Source organism: Podarcis erhardii, assembly GCF_964252035.2.
Source record: "Podarcis erhardii genome assembly, chromosome: 2".
Taxonomy (NCBI): Eukaryota; Metazoa; Chordata; class Lepidosauria; order Squamata; family Lacertidae; genus Podarcis; species Podarcis erhardii.
The window spans coordinates 7,969,701-7,995,576 of NC_138498.1; the positions used below are offsets into that span (position 1 = coordinate 7,969,701).

The 25,876-nt window shown below is 46.2% G+C and overlaps 1 protein-coding gene and 1 long non-coding RNA gene across 3 annotated transcripts in view; one reads left to right on the forward strand and one right to left on the reverse strand.

The window, feature by feature from the left end:
- The window catches only part of LOC309332473, a 192,459-nt gene that overhangs the window by 25,015 nt on the left and 141,568 nt on the right, over positions 1–25,876 (reverse strand). The window lies entirely within an intron of this gene.
- POU6F1 (POU class 6 homeobox 1) overlaps positions 8,370–25,876 on the forward strand; it is a 39,169-nt gene continuing 21,662 nt past the window's right edge. The window contains exon 1 of one of the 2 annotated variants that reach the window (XM_081844542.1): positions 8,370–8,751. The gene's annotated coding sequence lies outside the window, so the exon portion shown is untranslated. Of the gene's footprint in view, positions 8,752–9,688; positions 9,861–25,876 lie in introns of those variants that run through there. The other variant, XM_081844543.1, reaches the window with a different exon arrangement.

Sequence of the window (25,876 nt, forward strand, 5' to 3'; positions counted from 1 at the left end):
TACATAACACATAAGATAGGAGGTGGCGTCATGGACTGGCTGGATAAGAGAAGCGGTGGGAGGCACCAGCTGGGGAACCACCAAGGAAAGAAGGCTCCAAGCCCAGGGAGCGGTGGTGGGACAAGAACTGAGTGGTCAGAAGGAAAAGAGGGAGAAGACTGGGAGGATGAGGTGTCACAAACTGAAGGGGTGACAGGGTTTAGTGAGCAGGGAGAGTCTGTGGCAGAGAGCAGTCCAGAAGCAGGAGCTGGAGAGGAGGGAGGCCAAGGGAGAGAGATGAGTCAGGCTGGTGAAGAAGCAATCCTATTGCGATAAGCTCCCCTCCTCACTGGTCTCTCAGGACCAGGAGAGGTATGAAGTGGGAGAAGCAAAGGCAAGCAGGCCAGTGTAGTCTCAGATTGCTTGGGAAAGACCTGGGAGAGGAGTAGACTTAGGCAGCTTTGGGAAGGTGGGGACCTTCAGTCTCCACAACTGCCTCATAAGGACAAGACCTACTGATGAAGAGTTGCTGTGATCATTAGGCCTGGCACTCCTGAGCAGATCCTGCTTCCTCTAATAAAGAGTTAACTTCATTTACTCCATGTGATTTATTGCTGGCTCACTGCTGAGAGGTGTCTACCCACACCCAAGCCACTGTAGCCAGGTAAGCACATGGGAAAATGGGGAGGAGGGACACAGGAAGTTGCTTACACCGAGTCAGACCATTGGTCCATCCAGCTCAGGATTGTCTCTACAACAGCGTTGAAGAACTATAGGTTCCCAGGTGATCTTAGATTACAACTCCCATCTTCCCCAACCAGTTTAGCCAATGGTCTGGAATGGTGGGAGTTGTAGTTCACCACACCTGGGGACCCAAGACTGAAGAACAGTGGTCTACACAGGCAGTAGCTCTCGGAGATTTCAGATGGGGCTCTCTCCTAGGTGTACCTGAGAATGCCAGAGCTTGAATATGGGACCTTCTGCATGCAAATCAGATGTCCCACCCTGAGCTATGGCCCTTCCCTGGGCACACAGGTGGTGGAAAGTTAGGATCCCACTGTCGGGGACTTCATTAGAGGGCCCTGTAACTTGGAGATCGCCCTCACACAAAACATACCCTGAGGTATCTTAACAATGTCATCCTTTTCTGAAGCAACACCCCTTCTGCACGCTCCGAAGTTTTGGTTATTTGACAACGCAGCTTCACCCAAGCGAAGGGGTGCCTGTGAAGTCTACCCTTTCTTTCAGAGAAACCCAGAGCCACTTAAATAAGTAAAGAGTAAATAAGTAAAGCGGGTGGCGCTGTGGTCTAAACCACTGAGCCTCTTGGGCTTGCTGATCAAAAGGTCGGCGGTTCGAATCCCCATGATGGGGTGAGCTCCTGTTGCTCGGTCCCTGCTCCTGTCAACCTAGCAGTTCGAAAGCAGACCAGTGCAAGTAGATAAATAGGTACCGCTCCGGCGGGAAGGTAAACAGTGTTTCCGTGCGCTGCTCTGGTTTCGCCAGAAGTGGCTTAGTCATGCTGGCCACATGACCACATGACCAAACTGTCTGCGGACAAACGTCGGCCACCTCGGCCAGTAAAGCGAGATGAGCGCCACAACCCCAGAGTCGTTCACGACTGGACTTAACTGTCAGGGGTCCTTTACCTTTTTATTCATTTTAAGCTACACTACTGAACACAGGAATTCAAAGAAAACCTTTTTATGTCTGACTATTTTACATGCCCAAGCTTTTACAGCAGACATTTTCAAATTCCATTTTCATCACTCTCAAGCTCTTAAGAGAACTCCTCCAGTCTGGCCCCACTGGACTGTAGATTTCCCATTGCAATGTCTTGGTGACTCAGGCAAAGGACCCTAAATACCATTTGGGCCAGCTGAGAAGGATAAGAGAGAGAGAGACGGGGGAAGCTAGTAAATTCACCTGCACATCCCGCCCCAACAGCCTCAGCAAGAACTTGGACTTTTCAAAACCCAGGACAGCTGTACAATCCTTCTGTCCTTTCTGAGAGGTTTTGGCATGTGCAGCGACATATTGGGCAAGTGAGCCTATCTCTACAATATCTTCAAACCTGCAATATTACTTTTCCAGTTTAGCCATGAATTTAAATTTTTAAAAACCTGTTTTTTATGTGTGCTTTTCTACACAAAATTATTAAAATATTTGTGTAATAGTGCTTAAATGAAAATGTGTCTTAATGCAAATTGAGTTATGATCATAGAGGTTAGTGTGCATTTGCATGATGTGTGTGTTGATAATCGCATTAGGATGTTTTTAAAATGGGTGTGTGTGCAGTATTATGTTTGAAAAACCGCTCCTGTAAAGAATGACATTTACAGCAGAAAATGAAACAAATGTGGCTTTAACCCAGAGAAGGGAAATTAATTTCATGTGTGGAAAACAAAGAAGAAGGAGGAAATTTAAAAGTTGGAATATAGAGTAATCAACAGCAGAATAATGAGGCACACAGAGGATTTATACAGAAAGTATCTGATAGCAATCATGTGGGGGGAACTTCATTTCTTTCAGCTATTAACTTTAGTATAATTCCCCCCGCTTTCCCACCCCCTGAGCTATTTGCTAAGGAAGGAAAATTGAGTGGTGGCTGAAAAAGGAATTCTGCTGGTCTCTGAGATGAGTTAAAAATTAATGTGCTCTGTTTTCCTGAATCTATTATAATAATGGTATGCCAATGTATGTAAATGAGTCTGAAATCCAACAAGATGGAAGTATTTAAATATTCATCATCATCATATAGCATTAGCACATGCAAACTAGGTTCTCGGCCGAACAGCAATACGATGTCTCAGAAAACCAGCTGTACAAGTGCAAAGATATTTTATCATAATGGATGCAGTTGTTAATTAAAACGTTGACAGTGTTGACTCCAGTATTCTTCTTCTTCTTTAGCGATCACTCGTAGCCGAGAAAGATTGTCTTCCATAAACACGGTTTTAACAGTGAATCCGTAGGTGACTGTGGAGGCCAATTCTGAATCCACAAGTCTTTCCACAGTGGGGACATTGGTTTCCGGGCGGGAGTTGATCCCGGTGTGGATTTGCCAAGCGTGCCTTCCTCCTAGCACGTTTCCCCTTTGCGTCCTGAGTTCGAGTGTCTTCAAAGCCCATGGCACCTTTGGTAAAGGCTGTTTTCCAACTGGAGCGCTCACAGGCCAGTGTTTCCCAGTTGTCAGTGTTCATACTACATTTTTTTAGAGTTGCCTTGAGACAGTCTTTAAACCTCTTTTGTTGACCACCAGCATTACGCTTTCCATTTTAAAGTTCTGAATAGAATAGTTCCTTTGGAAGATGATCATCAGGCATCCGCACAACATGACCAGTCCAAAAAAGCTGATGTTGAGAATCTACCTCTCTTTTAAATCAGAACCAGTGAAGGCGGTGAAGGTCCTGTGTGAGTGTCTGGAGGCGGTTGGAGGATGGATGGCAGCTAACAGATTGAGGTTGAATCCTGACAAGACAGAAGTACTGTTTTTGGGGGACAGGAGGCGGGCAGGTGTGGAGGATTCCCTGGTCCTGAATGGGGTAACTGTGCCCCTGAAGGACCAGGTGCGCAGCCTGGGAGTTATTTTGGACTCACAGCTGTCCATGGAGGCACAGGTCAAATCTGTGTCCAGGGCAGCTGTTTACCAGCTCCATCTGGTACGTAGGCTGAGACCCTATCTGCCTGCAGACTGTCTCGCCAGAGTGGTGCATGCTCTGGTTATCTCCCGCTTGGACTACTGCAATGCACTCTACGTGGGGCTACCTTTGAAGGTGACCCAGAAACTACAACTAATCCAGAATGCGGCAGCTAGACTGGTGACTGGGAGTGGCCGCCGAGACCATATAACACTGGTCCTGAAAGACCTACATTGGCTTCCAGTACGTTTCCGAGCACAATTCAAAGTGTTGGTGCTGACCTTTAAAGCCCTAAATGGCCTCGGTCCAGTATACCTGAAGGAGCGTCTCCACCCCCATCATTCTGCCCGGACGCTGAGGTCCAGCGCCGAGGGCCTTCTGGCGGTTCCCTCATTGCGAGAAGCAAAGCTACAGGGAACCAGGCAGAGGGCCTTCTCGGTAGCGGCGCCTGCCCTGTGGAACGCCCTCCCATCAGATGTCAAAGCGATAAATAACTACCTGACATTCAGAAGACATCTTAAGGCAGCCCTGTTCAGGGAAGTTTTTAATCTGTGATATTTTAGTGTATTTTTGGTTTTTATGGAAGCCGCCCAGAGTGGCTGGGGAAACCCAGCCAGATGGGCGGGATACAAATAATAAATTATTATTATTATTATTATTATTATTATTATTATTATTATTATTATTATTATTATGGCAAACCAGAGCAGCGCACGGAAATGCCGTTTACATTCCCACCAGAGCGGTACCTATTTATCTATTTGCACATTGACGTGCTTTTGAACTGCTAGGTTGGCAGGAGCAGGGACCGAGCAACGGGAGCTCACCCCGTCTCAGGGATTCAAACCGCCGACCTTCTGATCGACAAGCCCTAGGCTCTGTGTTTTAGACCACAGAGCCACCCGCGTCCCATTTCCATGAGGTCTAGCCGAATATAAAAGGAATAGGCTAGTGGTCTGACTGAGCATAATGCCATCTAGCTCAGCATCACCTAAATACTCTGCCCTGACTGGCAACAGCTCTCCATGGTTTCAGATGGGGTTTCACCAGGCCTACCTGGAAATGGCAGCCATTGAACCAGCAGCCTTGTATATGCAAAACATGTGCTTCGTCCCAAGCTACCGCCCACGTTCCATGTCATATTTCACAAACGACATCCGCAATGTACATTCACCTTCCCAACCTCTATAACTCATAGCACACTTTTGGATGTAATGGACTGCCAATTACCATCGACTTCTCCAACCCAATTAACCTGTGTCACGTTTAGAGAAGAAAATAACACAAAGCGCTTCTCCATGTATATGAATGGAGAAACTCAGGATGATCATTGCGTGAAACATTTTAATCCAGGGCCTTCAGGAATGCAGTCAGGCTCCCCACACATATCTACTAGTAGTCTTAAGTGTGAAACTGATGAACTTACGCTCCCCACCTAAGCATCTGCTTCAATGCCTGCTTGGTTAATTCTTGTCTGAATCAGGTTCCAAGAAGCAAGCAGGATGGATGCATGCTAGCATATACTGGAGTCAATAATAATAATAATAATAATTTATTATTTATACCCCGCCCATCTGGCTGGGCCTCCCCAGCCACTCTGGGCGGCTTCCATAGAAACAAAAAATACAGTAAAATATCACACGTTAAAAACTTCCCTGAACAGGGCTGCCTTAAGATGTCTTCTGAATGTCAGGTAGTTGTTTATCGCTTTGACATCTGCTGGAAGGGCATTCCACAGGGCGGGCGCCACTACCGAGAAGGCCCTCTGCCTGGTTCCCTGTAGCTTTGCTTCTCGCAATGAGGGAACCGCCAGAAGGCCCTCGGCGCTGGACCTCAGCGGCTTAGTTATGCTGGCCACATGACCCAGAAGCTGTCTGCGGACAAACACCAGCTTCCTTGGCCTATAGAGCGAGATGAGCGCCGCAACCCCAGAGTCGTCCGCGACTGGACCTAACGGTCAGGGATACCTTTACCTTTACCTTTAGACCTCATGGGAAATGGCTTACTGGTTAAGCTTGCTTTTTATCATCCTGGGAATCCCTCGCTTAGGTAGCACAAAGCACAGCATCAAATACAAAATGAAAAGCACTCCCTGCTGTGGATGTGCAGGGCCTTCCTTGCCATATTCCCAGGGTACTCTTCCTCCTTGCAGTTTCTAGAAACTGGCATTCAGAAGCATCCTGCCTCCAACAGCGGAGGGAGAAAATAGCTACCATGGTCAGTAGCTACTGATAACTTTATCCTCCAGAGCAAAGTCCATAGCTTAACTACGTGAAGAAGTATTTTAGTTTTTCTGTCCTGAAACTTCCAAACGTTCAGCCTCATTGGATGGCACCAATCTAGTATTATGAAAAGGGGTGGGGGGGATGCCTCCCTATGCACTTTCTCTAAACCAGGCATAGGCAAACTCGGCCCTCCAGATGTTTTGGGACTACAACTCCCATCATCCCTAGCTAACAGGACCAGTGGTCAGGGATAATGGGAGTTGTAGTCCGAAAACATCTGGAGGGCCGAGTTTGCCCATGTCTGTTCTAAACCATGCATAATCTTATACACCTTTGTGTTGTCCTCACTTACTTTCCTTTTTATGAAATCTGAATGTTGTAACCTATCCTCATAGGGAAGTTGCTCCAGCCCTTTGATAAGTTTGGTTGCCCTTTTCTGAGCCTTTGTGTGCTCCACATTATATCATTTTTGAGTTGTGATGACCAGAACTGTAGACTGTATACCAAGTATGGTCACGCCATAAATTTGTATAGCAGCATTCCGATATTGGCAGTTTTATTTTCAGACCCCTTCCTACTGATCCCATATGTGTTGTTTTAAAAAAATTGGTAGACCGTATTGATAAATATTTTGGAACCAATGAAAGATTGGAGAATTCCGCCCCCCACCAAAAAGTTGACATCCCAAGAATAAACACCCCAAGAGTAGAGTTGGCTGGCAATTTGTAGGGTTGGTTTGTTTGTTTTTTTAAAAGTTAATCTGTTTCTTTGCTGACATTTGTTAAATTTTTATTTATGTATGAAGCACATTGTTCCACTGACCTTTCTGCTGAAGGAGCCACAAGTGCAGACTTTTTTTGCCCAGCTCCTCTCGGTGTCACAATCAAAATCTAGAGTGAAACTGCTGCAGTGAAATAAATACTTTCCTCCTTTCACAAGAGGAAACACGATTCTCTGCATATCATAGGAGCCAACTCCTAGGGGCCATGGAGGCTTTCGGCCCCCACAATAAAACATCTGGCCGAGCCACCCCCAAGTTGATAGGCATTCCTATTCAACTATTCAACAACACAATATTTTATTCAAGTGGGCACCCCTGATGCATATCTACTCAGAAGGAAGTCCTGTTTGTGCAATGGGGAGGACTTACTCCTAAGTCAATGTGTGCAGAATTCCCAGGCAATCACTGCACTTCTCTCTCTCCCACGATCTGCTGGAATGCATTCGAACTTTTTTTAAAATGATAAAAATCCCCCAGACGTTTCTCCAGAACATAGCTGTCAACCGTCCCTTATTTGGCGGGAAACTCCCTTATCCCAGCGCCGTGTCCCGCTGCTGTCCCTTACTGATGATGTCCCTTAAATTTCCCAGGTTTCATGCTCGCCCGGCTCGGGAGGGAAGCAGCGGCTCGGGGTCCTCCGCCGTGAGAGAGCGCGTGCACATGAGCTGCCGCATCTCCGTCTCTCCCTTTTCCCCTTCAGGGGCGCATTGTGAGGAGACGGGTGGCGGGTGGCGGGCAGGCAGACAGCCCCTCTCTTGCAAGACTTCCACCATGCTGCCAGGGGAAGCTGGAGGCGGCGGCGGCGGCTGAGGAGGCGGCCTGAGGGAGGAAGAAGAGGAGGAGATGGGGAGGGACACAGAAGGGCAGCACTTCAGGGCTGCGGCGGCACCACAACCGTCTCATGCCAGGCTCACGGGCGGCGTGGGCGAGAGTCTGTCCCCCTCCCTCCCTCTCTCTTGGGCAGGGAAGGGCCGATGGAACTCCTCGTGCTCCGACATGCTGCTTAGCATACCCTCCAACCAGGGCAGCATCTTAATGTAGTGATTTCCCCCTCTGCATCCCTTTCGTAACTCTAATTTTATAAATCATTTGTCCACCCATAGTTCAAATTTTTACTACATGTTTTCTGTCAGCCCTACCAATGTATGTAACTCTTGACAATAGCTTTTCAACTAAATTATAAACTTTCCCCATTCTTTATGAAAGAGGTCCTCTTCCTGGTTTCTAATTCTGCCTGTAAGCTTTGCCATCTCGACGTCGTTCATCAGTTTTGTCTGCCACTCTTCTTTGGTGGGAGTTGTAGACCCTTAGGATCATCCTAGTCCAACCCCCTGCAAAACACAGTCAGTCGCAGCCAAAGCAGCATGGCTTCATCAGTGCCAGATTTATGTAGAAGCTTGGCAAAATCCCTTTTGGGGGCTGATCCCTTATTTTCGAGGCTGCTGGTCCCTTATTTTCAAATCTGTAAGTTGACAGCTATGCTCCAGAAGCATTTTGCAGGTCATGGGGAACTAAACCCGGCTGCGAAGGATGCTTCGACCCCGGCAAAGGAGTCGTTGGGGCATTCCTCGGTTTCATCCCCTCCTACCCCTTGCATGCACCTCCTAGTTTTTGCAAGGAGAAAGCACTTTGGACCTTGTTGGGGGGGGGGAACGGGGCGGGGCCTCGGGGAGGGAGGGAGGGGGCTCCCCTGCTCCCCCTAGCGTCCTCCCGCGGGCTGTGCAGGATGCGGCAAAGGCCTTTGCATAAATTATGTTCATGACGCAGCAGCTAAAAAAGCCCCAGCGCCGAAATCTGCCCCCTCGTTCTCCCCCCAGGCGGGGCAGGGGCTCGGGCGGCTGCGGCGGGGGGGCAGGCCCGGTGCAAAACCTCGGGGGCTGCGCTTGCAGGAGGGCTTGAGCCCGGCTGGGCCCTGGGGGTGGGGGGCGCGGCCTCCCCCCTCCTCTTTTTGTGCGTGTGCAAGCAGCGCCTTTCGCTCCCGCTGCTGTGAGATGAATTTTTAATTATTCCCCGGGAAAAAAAGAAAGAGAGAGAGAGAGAAAAGAAGACGAGGAGGGGAAAAGATCGGCTCGGAGGAGCCCCGGCCCGGGCAGGGGGCGAGCGGGTCCCTCCCGGCTGCGCAGCGGTGAGTGGGGTGGGGGGCGGCGGGGCCGGTGCTGGGGGTGGGGGGCGGGGGGGACCCGCTTCGGTGAATATGCAATGGTCTTAATTAGCATAATTTATATATTTATGATAAAGAGAGAGGAAAACAGGGGCCGGAGCGCGGGGGAGACGCCGGGGACGGCGAGGCAGCCCTGGGCGCGCAGAGGGCGGGGGGGGGGCGCAGGCAGGGCTGGGGGGGGCAGCCCCCCTTCTGCCTTGGGGGGCCCTCCATCGAAAAGGATGTAGAGGGATCGTTTTTTTGCGGGGGGGGGTGGGGTGGGGGAGGATCCGGACTGCACGAGGAGAGCGAAAGGCTGGCTAGGAAATGGGCAGGGTGGCAGTGGGAATCGGTGGGAAAGAAAAAGCAGGGGGGGGGCTAATAATAATAATAATAATAATAATAATAATAATAATAAAAAATAATGAGGCGGCTCTCCTGGAGGCTGGGATCCCGGCTCGGAGCGAAGGGGCAGTTGCCGAGAAATGGGTTAGAGAGGGAGGCAGAGGGGGTCTATTTGGCGTTGTCGTGCTGCAAAGCGCCCTGCCCGGGCGAAGGGCGGTATGCAAACTTAAGGAACGGACAGCATCCTAAGTGGATGAGAGGCGGGCGCGGAGGAGGGCGACGCTGCTTGGGGAGCCCCCGCGGGGAAAGAGGGGGCCTGGGTTGGGGGGGGCTGGGTCCCCACGCGAAGGAGTGGGAGGGAGCCCCCCCTGCGGTGTGGGGAGAGGAAGGGACCCTCGAGGAGGGCGCCCCCTCTGGAGCTGGGGCTGGGCACGAGGAAAGGGAGCCGGAGGGGCTCGCAGGGAAAGGGGGTCCCCAGGGGGCGTGTGGGGCGGCCCACGAGGAGACTTCGGAGGCGCCGCGGGCAGGTGGGCGCCAGCGGGAAACGGAAAGAGGAAGCCGGGCAGCGTTTGGCGTGAGCCCCGGAGCCTCTGGGCCCCGCCGGAGCTCAGCCCCCGATGCCCGAGGAAGGCGAGGGCGCCGGAGGGAGCGGCTGGCGTCGAGTCCGGGGCGCGGCGAAGCCGGGCGGCACTTTCGGAGCTTCCTCGGGACTTCACGAAATGTCCCCCTCCGACGCGGCAGGTATCTAGGTGGGTCTTCTAAGCAGGAAGGCGCACCTGGCCGGCGGCGGAGGTTGCCAACAGGGCGGCCAAAATAGGGTGGGGAGGGCAGCGCATTTTTCTATGCAATGTCGGGCATGGCTTCCTTGCTACCCCAGGCCAAGCGGGGTCTCTCCCTTTTTTTTTTTCGGGCTTCAAAAGAAGTGGATATTTCCCCTTTTAATCGGACCACTGGAAATGCAGAATTTGGCAGCCCAGGTTGCTTATGGGGCAAGGCAGTTTGAGCATATAATGCCCATCCCGTGCCAACTGCCCTGACTGCCAGTTAGTTTGGGGTCCCAGTTGAAAGTGCTGGTCTTGACCTATAAAGACTCAAATGGCTGAGGATTGGAATACCTCAGACGGCCAAATAAACCAAGCTGCGATCGTCACCTGAGGCCCTTCTTCGTGTGCCTCCTCCGTAAGAGGTCCGGAGGGTGGCAACACGAGAAGGGGCCTTTTCTGTGGTGGCTCCCCGTTTGTGGGATGCTCTCCCTATGGAGGCTCATCTGGCGCCTTTGTTACTTATCTGTAGGCACAAGGCAAAAACATTTCTCTATAACCAGGTCTTTGGCTGATTAACATGCTATGGCTTTTTAAATATGTGGAAGGGGAGTTATTGGTTTGGGGTTTTTTTAATGCATTTTGTGTTCTTGTTCTGTATTTTTCTGATGTGAACCACCCCGTGATGTTCCACTGAAAGGTAGTGTACTACTACTACTAATATTCTCCCCAACTTCCTCTCCCAGTTGAATGGCTAATGGTAGCTTCAGTGTAACTTGTTGAAACTGGAGAAATGAAGGCTTAGATCTCAACCCTCTCCCAATACTGGATTCCTTTCAATTTGGCTCCTTCCTCCACGGCTGCTTTTAAGTCTCTCTCTCTCTCTTTTAAGCACAACAAGATCTGATCATGGATCTCTAACTAACACCACATCTCTCACACACCCCTCATTTCAAGGAATAAGGGCTGGAGAGTGAAGGTCAGAGGACATTAAGGACAGCTTGACCTTTGGTACTTCCTCTCTCCTCCTCTTTCTCCACTTTTACAAATTTTACAAATTGAACATAAGAACAGCAGAAGAGCTCTGATGGGCCCAAAGGCTTATCTAGTCCAGTATCCTGTTCCCACAGTGGCTAACCAGAATCTCACAAGTAGGACTGGCCAAACCAAGGACTAGTTCACACTGAGGTTGCAAAGCTGTCTCTGAGCTGTACCATTTCAAACCACAAGTGTGGGCTGTCTTGAATTAATGTTCCTTTGTACTTAAAAAGAGAAATAATCTCCGCATCGAAATCTAGATGCCAGAAGTGAGGATTATGACGGTGTTTTCAGGCATGTCAGCCTCTGCTTACAGTGTGCTTTACCAATTCTGTGAGGTCTCAACACTGATAGGAAGCAAGGGGGCCTGTGAAAAGAAAGAAATAACTTTGCTGCACAAATGGGGCTGAATATGCCTCAAGGCTAATAAAACAGTTGGCTATGGCAACCGCTGCTTGTGTGTCTTTTTGTATAAAGGTTGATTCAACTGTGCCTCAAATATAATCTCCATGTAGGCAAAGATGTGTTCACTGTTACAGTGTGCAGGACACCGGTTGTATTTGACCTAGTGTTTGGTGGTTGTGGTTATTTTGGTCACGTGTACATGGATTTGGAAGTGACTCACCAGATGAGCATATGCTTTACATGTAAGTATTATGACTGAAGTTTAGCCCCTGACACTGCTGGGGTTTAGCTCAAGACACCGCATAGATGGGGAAAGCTTTAAAAGGATGTTAGGTAATGCAGCTGCAAGGGTCTGCTCTGTGAGACTTGGATAATCATTGCCCAGTGTATTCCTAAATAACATTTTCATCCTGCAGTTCCAAGGAGCTCAGGGAGGCACACATGTTCCTCTTGCCTAAACCCAAAAGTTTAGGTTAGAAACTTAGGTTAGGAACTTCAACTGACTCAGGGTGTTTCATGACTGAGTAGTAATTTGAAGCCAAGTATCATCATTCCAATTATCTACAGACTTTACTGAGCTAAATGGATCAGTGTAAGGCAAAACCTCTAAACTGCCCACAGTTTGGTTTGTGCATGTAACAAATACTGAGAGGTGAGCAAAAACTTCTGCTTTTGATGGGAAGTCAGTTCTGCAGCTTCCCTCAAGCCTATGTGCACAACCACAGGTGTGGCTGTCTGTTTATGTTGCATTTTAATTGTCCCATTTGCTGCACGGGTGGCGCTGTGGTCTAAACCACTGAGCCTAGGGCTTGCCGATCAGGTCGGCGGTTCAAATCCCCGCAATGACGGGGTGGGCTCCCATTGCTCTGTCCCAGCTCCTGCCAACCTAGCAGTTCGAAAGCACGTCAAAGTCCAAGTAGATAAATCGGTACCACTCTGGCGGGAAAGGTAAACTGTGTTTCCATGTGCTGCTCTGGTTTTACCAGAAGCGGCTTAGTCATGCTGGCCACATGACCCAGAAAAATTGTCTGCGGTCAAACGTCGGCTCCCTCAGCCAGTAAAGCGAGATGAGCACCTCAACTCCAGAGTCGTTCACAACTGGACTTAACTGTCAGGGATCCTTTACCTTTTAAAGCCTCATTTGGCACCTTTGTGATGGTGTAGTGAAGGACTAAGTTTTGTGAGGTGTGTACTTTACTGCATGCCCAGCTTTTCCGGCAGCTATTCAGTCTACATTCCATTATAATACTGTTGCTTGTCTGAGTATAACTCTTTTAATGGAAGTGTTTGTGCCATGCAAAGACATCACAGGGTGATGGAAGATACTTGTGCCCATCCCTGCCCAGGGCACTTGGTGTTGTGATGCTGATGGCAGGGAAGACCTCAGTTCAGATCCCCAGAAAAAAGAAACTCACTGGTGACCTTGGGCCAGTCATTAACCTACTTCACAGGATTGTTGTAAGGATAAAATGGGGGGGGGGGTGCTAGTATGTTAATTGCCTTGAGCTCTTTGGAGAAAAGGCAGGATTTAAATGAAATAAATAAACATCCACTTCCAGTTTGGGGAGGTTCTGTGGATAATACGTAAAGACGTCTGGATTCATTTTTGAACTGATCCAGCTGTCTCCCTTTCCACTAGTAGCAGCAGAAGCTCAAAAGTAAACTCTTGCATCCTTTAAAATATGTTATTAGTGAGGCAAAGGGAGGAGTTGGGAGGGAAGAGTTCAGCTTTGAAGGGTGGGAAACGGCCCTTCTGCCTTGAGCTCTGGCACTGTAACTGTCTTTGGTGCTGAGATTAGGCCTGCTTCACAATGGGATGTTTATTCTCTGTTGGACAGGATCAGCGGCTACACACCCCTTTTATATTCTGCTCACTCCCGTGGGGCAAGATTGCTATCTAAAATCAACTCCTGTGTCAGTAGGGCTAACTTTTAAAAGCTAGTTGTACAGAAAACTAAGACGTAGCGTACTTATTCTATGATCTATATGCCTTTGTAAAGGAGAAGGGTTCCTGTGAGCCTTGTGTTTGTATGCCTTTGGAAAAATGCATATTCAAAACACCATTAAATGGAACAAGATTTCACTTCAGAAACATTTCGATCATTTACATGGGAGGAAATGAAAGTTGCAGCACATTTGCATACTGACATTCAAAACCTTTTAATCATTGATGGCACACTAAGCTCCACCTTCTCCCTCCTGTAGCCTGGAAAGTGAATATATTACCCTCATTTAATTTTATGATATATTAACATGTTGTCTTCCATTCTGTGCTGGGAGCGTTATCTCTCTCCCCCACCCCCCTCTGTTTCCCCTTGCCTCCAGAGATCAAGAAATAGCTTTTATCTCAACACTACTTTTTCACGTTTTGCTGCAAAAGTGAACTAACATTGTTGCGCCTGAAATAATCAGAACGAAACAGGTGCGTTTTCATAAAATTACCATTGCAAATGTGTCCCATTCCACTCTTTTAACCACTCTTGTGCAGTAGGCATCTGCTGAGAAGTGAGAAAGAAATCTGTAAAGACACTTGAGATTTTATGCCAGTGCTTTCTGCCTTGCTGAAAGACAGAAGACGGGTAAATGACTACACTTTGCTCCCCCCCTTTTACATTATTTTACAACAGAAATAATGGAATTCTGCTTTTTTATTAAACAATACTACGCAAGAATCACAACAGGGAGGAGCAACCTGTGGCTTTCTGGATGTTGTTGGATTCCAACTTCCAAGAGCCTCAACCAATAGCCAGGGATCATGGGAGTTGTATTCCAACAACATCTGATTCCCAACCCCTATGTTACAAAATTATTTTAAGCCGGTTTGTATTCTTCCTCTGCCACCATTTTCAGGGCAGTTAACAACCGCATAGTACAGCTGTAATTCCCAGTTCATTGGAACCTATTTTCATATAATGTGTTCCAGTTTGTATTCCTTATATGCTGAGCACCATTAATTCATAGTCCAATTCTGAAGTTCATATGGCCCAAATAGGCACATCAACTCCACCGACTTTCTGAGAAAATGGCAATCTTTTGACAATCTCCACCCTAGTTGGCATTTGCGTTGAGACCACCCTTTACACCAGAATCTTCCTCCACAAAGATGGAACTACATGGCTACCAAAGTTGGCCGCTTTGTACTTACCCATAATTACTTCCGCTTTGAGGAGAATATGTGTATTCAGATTGATGGTGCTAGCATGGGTACCTGCTGGGCTCCACAGTGTGCTAGCATCTTGATGACTCACTTAAAACAATGCTTTCTCAACTCCTATTCCCAAAAGCCTCTCTTCTATGTGAAATACGCTGATGGCATCTTTGTCATACGGACTCATGGACAGTATGTACTTGCCACTACACTGGGTTTTTCCAGTGTTCATTATCCTCAGAGTAGGCCTATTGAAATGAATGGACATAGAATAATAGAATTGTCCAACTTAGGTCCATTAATTTCCATGGGTTTGAGTAGAACTTATTTGGATGCAGCCGAGTAACTTGCCAGTCCGCTATCAACGTTAGCCTACAATCTATGCAAAAGGTCCACTTTTGTATACTACTGTAGAACTGCACAATGGACACATTAGAACCATGTTTCATAGGAAGTGTTGGTTGCTAAATGTGCTTTCATGCTTCCAGCTTCCACCCAGGACAAACCATGAGTCCATTGTCTACAGCTAAGCCCTATGACACAACTACATCTGTTCAGGGTCATCAGACAGACTACTTAAGAATTTAATCAGACATTTGAGACTACAATACCTATCCAATGAAGTAAAATAATGCATCAATAATAATAATAATAATAATAATAATAGTAAATTTTATTTATATCCCGCCCTCCCCAGCCGAAACCAGGCTCAGGGCGGCTAACAACACTAAAGTAGTGCAACATTATAAAAACATTATAAAAATTAATTAAAATCAAAATTGATGGCAACCATAAACTAAAGTTTTGTAAAGATTGCCAAAGGAGGAAGTCAGGCTGCCAAAGGCCTGGCGGAACAGCTCTGTCTTGCAGGCCCTGCGGAAAGATGTCAAGTCCCTCAGGGCCCTGGTCTCTTGTGACAGAGTGTTCCACCAGGTTGGAGCTGCAGCTGAAAAAGCCCTGGCTCTAGTTGAGGCCAGCCTAACCTCTCTGTGGCCTGGGACCTTCAAGATGTTTTTATTTGAAGACCGTAAGTTCCTCTGTGGGGCATACCAGGAGAGGCGGTCCCGTAGGTATGAGGGTCCTAGGCCGTATAAGGCTAGAATGGTACTCAGGAACAATCTACAGGGCAGGCTTAGAAGAGGAAATGACAGGCCACCACTTGCTGTCACTTATTTCTCAGCTGAAACCACTCAGACATATCATCAGGATTCTAGAGCCCGTCCTGGACAATGGCACTTCCCTGTCACAGGCCTTGGAAGTCACTGGCTTGTAGTTGCTTCCAGACAGCACCCAACCTAAAACTGCATCAGCAACAACCGGCTAACAAAATTTTGGGCACAGGAAACAGATCCTGTGACAGAGCCAGGTACCTAATCTGCCCCACCTCATGTCCATTCTGGCATGCTTTTACAAGACTTGATAATGTGATCCAAACTATCATGGGTTCATTCATCTTCTTTTCCAATGTGATTTATGCTATCATCTGTTAACAAATCCCTACTGCATTCTGTTTAGTGGTGTAAATTTTCCAGCATAAAATACCTTATGCGAATTAGGGGAAATGTTCACTTTGCTTAGAGAAATTTGCTGATGACTTGGAGAGTGGCTTAATTCTGCATGTTTTACTTGTATTTAGTAAGCAAAGTGAAAACTTTGAAAAGACCAAGCTTGCATAATATTTATTTGCCATTGGCATCCATTCATTTTTATTAACAAACTTATGAAACACAAAAAAAAAATCCATGGAAAAATAAAGCACTGGAGAGTTTCCTGCCCCAGATTACTAACAGGTCTGAGAGATCAGTCTCTATTCTAGGCGAAATAATAGATAGGCACAAATCTGACATCAGAAAGTGCCAATAGCAATAAACCAGTGAGGATGTTTCAGTCTCCCAGAACACACTGTTACTGACCTAAAGGTGGCCATTCTGAAACACAGGGATGTCAAAAGAAGAAACAGCTGAATCACAATTCAGCCGGAAGTTCAGTGCTATACCATGTGGGTTAAATGAAGACAAAGGATGTTCATTAGCCCAGCCAGGGTACCTGTGCTGTCTGTGGCTGTTTCTGTCTCTACCTCTCTATAGGTGTTTATATAATTTCAGCAATTCCTACCAATCTGCTGATGCAAAAAGCAAAAGTCGTGCCTCTTTAGAATATATTATGAAGCTCTTAACTGACACCTTTGCATTTCATTGCCATTAAATCCCCACCTTATAAGTGTCTCCTTTTTGGACCTGCCAACTAAGATTTCAGTTCATGCATCTGATGCAGTGAGCTTAAATCCACAAAAACCCACACCATAATAAATTTGTTAGTCTTTAAACTGCCTCAAGACTCTCTGGTTGTTTTTGCTTCAAGAGGCAAATATGGCTCTCCCTCTGTCATGTTTCATTAATGGAGTGGTTTTCAACCAGTCTGTTGTGGCACCCTGGGGTGCCTTGAATGATGATCATGGAGGCAGCTGGCAACACTGGCCTCTGTCCCTCTTTCCTTCCCTCCCTCCTCTGATGCCCTCTCAGGTCTCTGCCTCCCAAAAGGTTGCACAGCTGTTTGATGTTTTAATGTATTGGTGCTAACTTGAAATGATGGTAAGCAAAACCAAAAAAGTCTTGTGTCACCTTAAAAATTGTCATGGCATGAGCTTTCGTGTGCCCAAGGCAGGTTTACCAAATGCATGATGTATAGTTCTGAATCTGCAAACCTATATACGCAAGACAGGAAAGTCCAGGAGAATTTCAGAAGGAAATGAATAAAGCAACATAGTGCAGAAAAGAATCACAGTGTTGGTAGTAACGCAAACATCTTTTCATTGGTTAGCTAATTAATGGCTGTAGCAAGATTTAAAAAATAATAATAACAAAAACACCTGATGGCTAATTTGTTGAGAAATATTGGCCACCCTTGGACAATTAAAACTCAGCTTAATAAGCCAAGATATAAATGAGCCTTGTGGCTGCTCACTAGCGGAAGGGGGCTGTGTTTGCAAATGAAGACAGGAAGTCTTCAGTTAACTGTATCTTCCTGTTTTGTCTAAACCAAGAAACTGTTTAATGGCTTTGGAACAAGATGGCATTAAGCCAACTTCAAACTGTGGCTTCATTAAATATTGTTTCCCAGTTTGGGAGACTAGAGTTAACTGACTTGTTTGTTAGCTTACATGAAGGGGCACCACACACCCAGAGTTTGGTTTCCAGTGTGGAATCTGGAATGCTAAGAGCTTCAGCATGGATTCTTTTTTAAAACATCTGTAGTCCTCATCTTTATAGGAAGAAAAGCTTGAGTGAACGTGATATGTCTCTGCTATAAGCTTGGAACCCACAGAGAGTCAGGAGACAGTGCTGGGACAGGATCTTGGGAGATCCACGTTCAGATAGGATGGTCAAGTTGACTTTGTTAATTTTCTCATGGCCTTGTTAATTGTGCTTATTGTGTATAGCAGGGGAGCAAGAACCATGCTAAAATATGGGCTACTCTGGGAGGAAGGGCAAGATAGAAATGACCACATTCTTATGGACTGCTGGGTTTGGCATGGTGTAAGGGTTAGGGTTAGGGTTCAGGCATCCGAAAGCCTAGCTGCTGATCGATGAATCCATGCAGCCCACATGATGGACAACATTTGGGGGAGAAAGGCCCCGTATGGTGTGGGTTGGCATCATGGGCAGCTGTGAGGTGACATTCCACAGGCATTTTAGGGGTCCATACTGGAGTGAGGAGTCCCCTCCCCACCCACCCTGGCTATGGATCCTGCTCGGTGTCCTCAGTACCATCCAGAATGGAATGATGGTATCGTGAGACATAATTGATCCCCCTTCCAAAAGACTGATGGGTTGTATCCAACTAAGCTCTCTTCAGCATAGACCCATTGAAATGAATGGACTTAAGTGAGTTGTGTCCATAAACTTCAATAAGTTTACTCTGAGTAGAAGTAACATTAGCTACAATGACCCGTTGGAAGGCCAACATCCCATGATACTAAAGCCAGTTGTGAGTTGTAGGTAAGATTCCTTCCCAGCCCCAGTTGCAAGCTGCTGATTTCTATTTGGGACAAGGTGATAAATGCTGTGAAATAAGGTCAGGTGGGAGACATGAAGGGAATGGCTGGGCTGGAACCTCTATTGATGGTGAAAAGTTCTTCCTCCCCCTTGACCAACCAGCTCAGTTAATTGGCTCCTGGAATGGCACTCAGGCCATAGCATGGGCAGATGGTAGACTCACTAGACTGCCACCTTGCCAGTGCTAAGAAACATATTGTCCTCCTTCTCCCCACCCTCCACCCCAAAACACAGACACATGCTGAATGCAACTGGGGCTCCCTGGTGATCTGAGAACTGATGATTAGTCAATAGCAGCTCTGTTTTCATTTGACGATGGTACCACCACCACCAGAAAAAATTAAATTCTGCAAAATGTATTTAAATTAAGGGAGGGTGCGTGCAATCTTTTTAAGCTCTAATGAAAGAATGTGCGGCTACAAAATCGAACATATTTAGGCCCAGGTTCCAAGCTCCTTAAAATGGGGAGTGTTCCTGAGTCCCAAGCATTGTTCTCCAGGGTTGTCTCTCTAGGTGTGCTCATCTCATTCAAAGTTCAACTCAGACCTAAACTTATTTCCCCAGCAGCCGTAACTCGCTGAGTTATTTGGGTTGCTTCTCCCCTCCGCATGATAAAGAGATGGAAAAGTCATGCCTATAATAATAATAATAACAATAATAAATTTTATTTATATCCCGCCCTCCCCAGCCAAAGCCGGGCTCAGGGCGGCTAACAACAATCAACAATCAAACAATCAGATATTCACACATTCTAAAAATATTACATTATAAAAATCAATTAAAATCAAATTAATGGCAACTAATTAAGCAAGATTCTAAGCAGGTTGCCAGAGGAGGGAGTCAGGCTGCGCCCTGACCAAAGGCCTGGTGGAACAACTCTGTCTTGCAGGCCCTGCGGAAGGATGAATATAATGGAAAACAATACCATTGAATAGATGTGGGATTTATTTATTTTTAATTACAACTCAAGGCCAGGAAGTAATGAGCAAGCTATCTTCCAGGACCATCATATAGCTCTGCAAGTAGAAATATATCAACTACTACCGTATTTTTCGCTCTATAAGACGCACAGACCACAAGACACACCTAGTTTTTGGAGGAGGAAAACAAGGAAAAAAATATTCTGAATCTCAGAAGCCAGAACAGCAAGAGAGATCGCTGCGCAGTGAAAGCAGCAATCCCTCTTGCTGTTCTGGCTTCTGGGATAGCTGCGCAGCCTGCATTCACTCCATAAGACGCACACACATTTCCCCTTACTTTTTAGGAGGGGAAAAGTGAGTCTTATAGAGCAAAAAATACGGTACCTTTTCCTGGCAAAGCTTGCATTTATTTTTTTGTAAATATGGACTATTGCTCCCGTAACTAATGCTCAGCTACAAGTCAAGCACCCTTCTGCCGGCAGCTTTCCTTCCTTCTATACATGTCGGGGTTCAGAGCAAGGCTATTATTAGCCACTCTGCTTTGTTTTAGGAACAGCCGGATAATCAGCCAAACAGCCAGATCTGATGACAAATTACTTTATAGCTTTGGGCTGCAATTCCTTCCCCACTCCACTCCAACAGCTTTTAACAAATGCCGTGGTATCTGCCCTTATGTTTTGTCAATGTGTTTTAAGAAAATCAGCCAACAAAGGCCTTTGTTAGCTGGCCCATCCTGGCACAGACTTTCCAGGAATGAGGATGAGTCATCTTGAATGAGATTAGAAATGGAAAATATTGGGGCCAGTAGCCAGATAGGATCGAAAGACTGCAGTCGGAGAACTCGCCAGGTTTCCAATCTGTTCTGATGGTTTTTACAGCCAGCCATAACATAGTTCTACCTTGAGCTTCCCCGCCCACCCCGCAAGCTGCGTTCTGGACTTCAGTCATGTTATTTTGCCAGGCTGTATAGTATACTTCTTCATCCTTTACCTCCCTCCAAGCCTACTCACAAGTAGCTGACAATGTTTGGTAATTTGGAATTTGGGGCACTTGTAGATAGAGAGTTCCATAAACTGACAAGTGCTCTTTTTTTTTTTTTTTTTGTCTCAGTCTCTCTGATTGAAAGGTTAACCAATAGCTGTCAACTGTCTCTTATTTGGTGGGAAAGTCCCTTACCCCAGCGCCGCGTCCCGCTGCTGACCCTTATTGATGATGTCCCTTAAATTTCCCGGATTTCAAAGGAAGCAGCTCCTCTCCTTCCCTCCCTGCCGGCCAGGGAGGAGGGAGGCTCCAAGTGTGTTGCTTGGCTGCGTTGCTCACCCAGTAAGGAGTCTTAAGAATGACTGGGGGTGGAGCTTGCATTCCTTGTGCCGATCAAATTGGCCGCGTTGCCTGGGGACTCGCCTTTGCTCAGCGCTTCCCAGCAGAGAGGTGACGGTGGTTTCCCTTGCTGCATCCCCTTTGTCGGATTGCTGTGCTGTGGGAACCACCACTTGAGGCTTCGTTTGGCTGCTGGCTGGGCTTTCTGCCTTTGGCTTCGAGGGGCTCAGAAGTTGAACATACCTGTGCTTGGAAAATCCCTTATTTTGGCTGCTGATCCCTTATTTTTGTGGCTGCTGGTCCGTTATTTTCAAATCTGTAAGTTGACAGCTATGGGTTAACCCAATAGTTAATCAGCTGAAACCAACCTAAAATTTTGAGACTGCAATGCCCAGCCCATGTCAGCCGTAAATCAAAGTCCTGAAGTCACCTGCCATTGTAAGCAAAGGCTAGAAAGGGCAAGAATTCGGGGAAAAGAAAGAGACAAGATGAGTCTACTTGTTGCTTAAATCAAAGTGAGCATGCTCAGGGAACTTGTATTTATTATTATTATTATTTTATCATTATATATTTATTTATACCCCACCTTTTTCCCTGATGGGACTCAAGGTATGTTACAAGAACCACTAAAATCATAGAAAAATCAATCGTTAGAATACAATGAAACATGGATAGAATTAAAATGATATACATATATAAAATCTGTTGATGGTGCCTTATCACATGAACCAGATTGACTTATTCCTGGCTAGTGATCTTTTTTTATAATTTTATTTATGCATTTTTACAACTTATATATACTTCATACAATATTCATCATTATCGCTTATCCTTAGACTTCCCAGTTCATCTCTCCATGGCATTCTAGGTAATCTTTCGCTGGCTGCATATTCTATTATTCCAATCCATTTTTATCTCAAATCTTCCTTTATTTAATGTTATCTGCTGCTCATATGTTCATTCCTACTTGTAGGTTAAATGGAGTATTATACCCTCTAAGATACTCTTCAAAGCTCTTCCATGTCGGTTTGCATTTCTTGGTACAGAAAGTATTGATTTGGTGTGTAATTAATTCAAGAGGGTTCTGGAAGCTCTGTGTGAAAGGCACAAGCAGAAGGTTCATGATGTTTGGGTTATACCTTCAGAGAAGCTGGGTACAGCTGACTTAAACTGCTTCTCTTATCTCTTCAGTCAAGGTCATGCTGACCAGAAGTAGCCTGGGTTTCACTTTCTCTGTCTCTTTTCCTTCTGGTGTGATGTTTTGTACCTAGTATGCTTAGTGTTAAAATTTAGACTTATTATAAGTTATTGTAAGTTTAAACTTGCTGCAACTGGATTTCTTGTGGACAGTGCCAATCCTGAATGTATTGGATTTGTGACCATTATGCTCATTTGCCTTCAGTAGCAGAAAAACTCTGCTGAGTGAAATAGGCCTCTGGCCTATTTTTTGGGAATCCTGCAACATGTTTAAGTTTTTACTCTGCTAGCTATACGTTGGAATCTGCTCTGGATCACTATTGAGTAGAATTTCATGACATTCCACTCATTCCTGGCTAGTGATCTTGTATTGGCCAGAGCAGCGTAGTGGCGCATGCGTTGAACCCCACCTGATACCAGTGAGTTCAAGACTTCTTGCATGCTTGAACCCCAATAATCAGTTGCTGTGGGGGACTCTGCTTCTACATGCTGTCAACTAAGAAGGCTGCAGGTGTTACGCAGAAAAGACAAGAAAGGAGGGGCAAGGGACATACTTGCTATGCATTCCTGTGTATTGTGCAAAGAGAAAACTTTTTCACTCCTTTGTGGGGAGCACCTAGAGTTCTTATTTTCACACATCAGTGTCGTACATTGTCATACGGGTGGAGGAAAACCTTAAACACGTTGCAGAGTCCCCCAAAATAGACCAGAGGCAATAGTACAGTGGTACCTCGGGTTAAGTACTTAATTCGTTCCGCAGGTCCGTTCTTAACCTGAAACTGTTCTTAACCTGATGCACCACTTTACCTAATGGGGCCCCCTGCTGCCACCGTGCGGCCGGAGCACGATTTCTGTTCTCATCCTGAAACAAAGTTCTTAACCCAAGGTACTATTTCTGGGTTAGCGGAGTCTGTAACCTGAAGCATATATAACCCAAGGTACCACTGTACAGTGGTGCACCGCAAGACGAACGCCTCGCAAGACGGAAAACCCGCTAGACGAAAGGGTTTTCCGTTTTGGAGGCGCTTCGCAAAACGAATTTCCCTATGGGCTTGCTTCGCAAGACGAAAATGTCTTGCGAGTTCCTGTGGGGTTTTTTCCCTCCCCCCCCTTTTCCTAAGCCCTAAGCCGCTTATCAGCTGATCCGCTGATAAGCCGCTTATCAGCTGATCCGCTAAAAGCCGCTAAATCGCTAATAGCGCTAATCCGCTAATCCGCTAATGGGCTTGCTTCGCAAGACGAAAAAACCGCTATACGAAGAGCCTCACGGAATGGATTAATTTCGTCTTGCGAGGCACCACTGTACTTCATTCAGCAGAGCTATACTTGTGTTGAAGGCAAATGCTACGTAATGGTTATCAAATCCAATGCAATCAGGATTGGCTCAGTGCATACAAAATCCAGTTGCAGCATTTATAAACTTAACTCATAATAAGGCTAAATCTTAGCACTAAGAAACACCACACCAGAAGGAAGAGAGAGAAAGAGAAAAGTAAGATCCAGGCTCCTTTTGGCCCATATTTATAGTCAGCATGACTCTGCAGAATAGAGATAAGAGAACTAGTTCAAAGCAGCTTCCCAGAAAGTATAACCCAAACAATCGTTAACACTGCTGCCTCTGCTTCTCTCACACAGAGATGCTTCTAGTAGTTTCTAGAATTAATCAGAATAGAAAAGAATAGAATAGGAAAGATCTTTACACAAGAGATCAATACTTTCTGCACTAAGAAATGCAAACTGACAACCAGAACTTCAGAAGCACAAGCTTATTTGCACTTCCAACTTTTATCATCCGCTCTTCTACCCCCACCCCCAACTCCCAGCTAGGTACACAGTTTGCAATATTGTGACCCATCAACTAATGTGAGGTAGCCTGAAAGAGAGAACTGCTGTTTGTTTCATGTGTAGATTCCACTGTCAACTCTGCTAGACAGGTGTTGTGGGTTTTTGCATTGCTTCCATGAACAAAAGGAGGGGGGCAATGCTAGGGAGCTATGCTTTTCTCGAACCACTTTCATCTGCCTCCTGTCTTAAGAAACATCCCTACACAGCAACAGACGCAGGCCTACAGTCTGCTTACAGAAGTTGGCCAGTTCTCTTGGGATTTAAACGAGAGATCTGGGGCGCTGGTTAAATCCTGACAGTTTTCTGATGGTAAGTGAGGGCATCTCTGCAGGCTCTGTGCTTCTTACCTGTGGCGTGTTCAGGATAAGATTCCCTCTGGAATAGTATCTGGGACAGTTATATTTCTGACTCATCGGCATTTGTAATTAAACATGGTAATTCTATTCACTGTGGGGCTCGGGGTGTTGCAAATCGCCCTCTTCCCTCCCCCCCCCCATTTTTGCGCATTTCATTTCTTTGTCACCATCTGCTGCGAAATAGCTGTTTCTCTTTCGGTGTGCACTTTGCATTGCCATCTGGGCAAAATTATTTGTCCCATTAATTGCGAAAATGTGTGAAGAAGCAAAACAAAAATGCTACTACAAGCCAGCGGAATGTGTGCTAAATGAGATCCAGCCCACTCGCGAGAACATGCATAGAGCTTGACATTATGAAATGCCTATTTTAATAGCCTCTCTTGCTAATTGGTCTTTGCACAGCGTCGAAAAATAGCTCTCCACTTGACTCTGTCCCACGGGGAGGGCCTGAAAAGATCTGAGTCTTTTTTACAAGATTATAAATATCTTAGCAGGAACGCTGTCGTACTGTGGCTATCTTCAGGCTCCCACAATCACTTTCATGATCAGGAATCTGAGATTCTAAAAGTGGCTCTCCAAAGGCCTTTGTTACAAAAGCTCCGTGTAGAGAGAAACCTCCCCAAGGGGGAACAGGTGTATCTTTTTATATCCCCACACCTCCCCCAGGCATATATACATCATTAGACCATTTAAGTTCTTAGCCATCCTATCTCCCAAGGGAAACCTGGGAGCTGTAGTTCTGTGCAGGGCTACAGGTTGCTTCTCAAATTATCAGCACCAAACTACAGTTCCCAGTGTTCCATCTTGGCCATTTGAAGGCATAGAGCAGTTAATGGTTAGTGAGTACAGAGGTCTGTGCTAGAGTTGGCAGAGGCAGCAAGCAGCAGAAAAAAGGAAGACCTGGTAGTCAGACAAGGCCTGCAGGACTTGGACAGCTCCCAGGACTTGGACAACATGCTTCAACCACCTTTGAAGGTACATTCTTTCACCTTTGGTGGACATGCCCAAGGATTAAGACATTCTGGGAGATGATCTATAATGAAATGAAAAAGGTATTTAAGTATACCTTTCTGAAGAAACCAGAGGCCTTTCTCCTGGGCATGGTCGGCCAATTGGTGCCAAAGAAGGACAGAACTTTCTTTATGTATGCCACAACAGCAGCAAGAATACTTATAGCAAAGTATTGGAAGACACAAGATTTACCCACCCGGGAAGAATGGCAGATGAAGGTGATGGACTATATGGAACTGGCGGAAATGACTGGCAGAATCCGAGACCAGGGAGACGAGTTGGTGGAAGAAGATTGGAAAAAATTTAAAGATTATTTACAGAAATATTGTAAAATTAATGAATGCTAGAAAATGATGGAATGATGTTATATCCCTGCCCTATTATAAAGTATAGTGATTATGGGATAAGTACCGTATTTTTTGCTCTATAACACGCACCAGACCATAACACGCACGTAGTTTTTAGAGGAGGAAAACAAGAAAAAAAATATTCTAAACGAAACAGTGGATATATGATTTTTGTGGTTCGTGCTGTGGCCACAGACGTGATCTGACAGTGAGTTTGGAGTAGCCCAATGCAAAAATCCTGAGGATCCATGTCGATCCATGCTTTGTAACCACGTTTTTGCACCACTGCAGCCCCAGGCAACAGTGGGTGCGTGATTTTTTTGGTGCAAGATGTAGCCATGGGCATGCTATGTGATCTGATG